Raw genomic sequence first — 2,154 nt, 5'->3', positions numbered from 1 at the left:
GAAGTGATGCTTTTGAACTGTGGCGTTGGAGAAGACTCTTGGGAACCTCTTGAACTGCAAGGAGATCCAACCAGTCAATCCTAAGGGAAATCATCCCTGAATATTCATTGGAAGGACGGATGCTTCAGCTGAAACTGCAATACTTTGGCCACCTGATGTGAAGAACTGATTCACTGGAAAAGACCCTGATGCTGAGTAAGACTGAAGGCAGAAGCAGAAGAGGATAACAGGTTGAGATGGTTGGATGGCATCACCAACTCGATGGACATGAGTTTGAGCAAGCTCTGGGAGTTGGTGATGGATAGGGAAGCCTGGTGTGCTGCATTCCATGGGGTCACAAAGAATCGGACATGACTGAGTGACTGAACTGAATTATCATATGTTTTGGCAACTCCACTCCTAGATATACATCCAAAGAATTTAAAACAGGTGTTCAAATATAAACTTGCACACCAATATTCACAGCAGCAGTGTTCTTGAGAGCCCAAGTTCAAAACAATGAAAATGTCCACAAACAGGTGAATGGAAGAGCAAATAGGGTAGATCCATACATAGTAATCCATCCATGTGTTATTTTGCCATGTAAAGGAATATAGTAAAATAGTGCCACAGCTGCAGAAAACAGCAGGGGGATTATCAAAAACTTAAACACAGAGTTAACATGAAATCTACCAATTCCGGTCCAGGTTATACACCCAAAATATTTAAAACCAAGAACTGGAACAGATATTCAAACCCAATATTCATAGCAGCATTATTCACAGTAGCCAAAAGGTGGAAGCAACACAAGTGTTCAACAGATGACTGGATAAGCACAATGTAGTAAAAACACAATGGAATATGATTCAACCTTTAAAAACAAGATAACTCTCACACATGCTATAATGTGGATGAAACCTCAAGTCATTATGCGAAGTGAAACAAGCTGGACACAAAAGGAAAAATGTGCTATGATCCACTAGTATGAGATATCCATATAAGACAAATTCCAAGTAGAATAAGATGGCCAGGGATTGAGGGTGGTGAGTGTTTAATGGTTACAGTGTCACGTCAGGAAAAGGAAAAGATTCTGGAGATGAATGGTGGGGAAAATTTTTACAACAATGTGAGTGCAGTTAATGCTATAGAAGTGCATACTTAAAAGGACTCAAATGATAAATTGTTATATGTTTGTAAGCACAATGAACAAATAACACATGGAACAACGTGGAAAAGCACTGAAAACATCCCCAGTGAAAGAAACCACACAGAAAAAGCCACCCAGATCATAGTCATCTTGTCACTTTAAATCCACGAAGGGTGCTCGCTCCGGCAGCACATATACTAAAATTGGAACAATACAGAGAAGATTAGCATGGCCCCTGCACAAGGATGACACGCAAATTCGTGAAGCGTTCCATAAAATAAAATAAAATAAAATAAATCCACGAAGGTTTTTAATATGAGGGAAAGCCCCAGTGATGGCTCCAGAAAAAGAAAACTGCATTAGAATGGAGAAACTCATTTGCACGAAGCTTGGGCAGCTGATGAAAGTTGAATTGGTCCTATGGATAGGATTGTAATGTGGAAACCATAATTATCCCCCATTTTGGGATTATGGGCTGGTTCCCCGGGAAAGCGACCCTGTTTTGGGTAAAACACATTGCAGTATTTGATGTCAATGTAGAAAACTTTGTACCACTATTTAAAGTCAAAGCATTTGAAATTTTACTAGAAAGTAAATTAATTTTCAATACAACAATGTAAGTAACATGCCAGAAAATCAGAGATGACATTGAACATTGCAACAGAGGCCAAGACTTAATCAAACCAAATTCAACTAAAGTTCAGTTCAGTTCAGTCGCTCAGTCATGTCCGACTCTTTGCGACCCCGTGAACTGCAGCACGCCAGGCCTCTCTGTCCATCACCAACTCCTGGAGTCTACCCAAACGCATGTCCAATGAGTCAGTGATGTCATCCAATCATCTTATCCTCCGTCGTCCCCTTCTCCTCCTGCCCCCAATCCCACCCAGCATTAGGGCCTTTTCCAATGAGTCAACTCTTCGCATGAGGTGGCCAAAGTATTGCAGTTTCAGCTTCAACATCAGTCCTTCCAATGAACATCCAGGATTGATCTCCTTTAGGATGGACTGATTGGATCTCCTTGCAGCCCA

At 41.0% G+C, this 2,154-nt stretch overlaps 1 non-coding gene across 1 annotated transcript; it reads left to right on the top strand.

Annotated features, from left to right (window-relative positions):
* The first annotated feature begins 1,299 nt into the window (after positions 1–1,299).
* Positions 1,300–1,406, top strand: LOC145537345 (U6 spliceosomal RNA). Its single transcript, XR_014076364.1, has one exon. It is a non-coding gene; the product is annotated as a U6 spliceosomal RNA (small nuclear RNA).
* The last annotated feature ends 748 nt before the right edge of the window (positions 1,407–2,154 follow it).

Source organism: Giraffa tippelskirchi, chromosome X (assembly GCF_054371585.1).
Source record: "Giraffa tippelskirchi isolate mGirTip1 chromosome X, T2T-mGirTip1v1.2.pri, whole genome shotgun sequence".
Classification (NCBI taxonomy): Eukaryota; Metazoa; Chordata; class Mammalia; order Artiodactyla; family Giraffidae; genus Giraffa; species Giraffa tippelskirchi.
The sequence above is the reverse complement of the archived record's forward strand: the minus strand, read 5'-3'. Positions and strand labels throughout refer to the sequence as shown.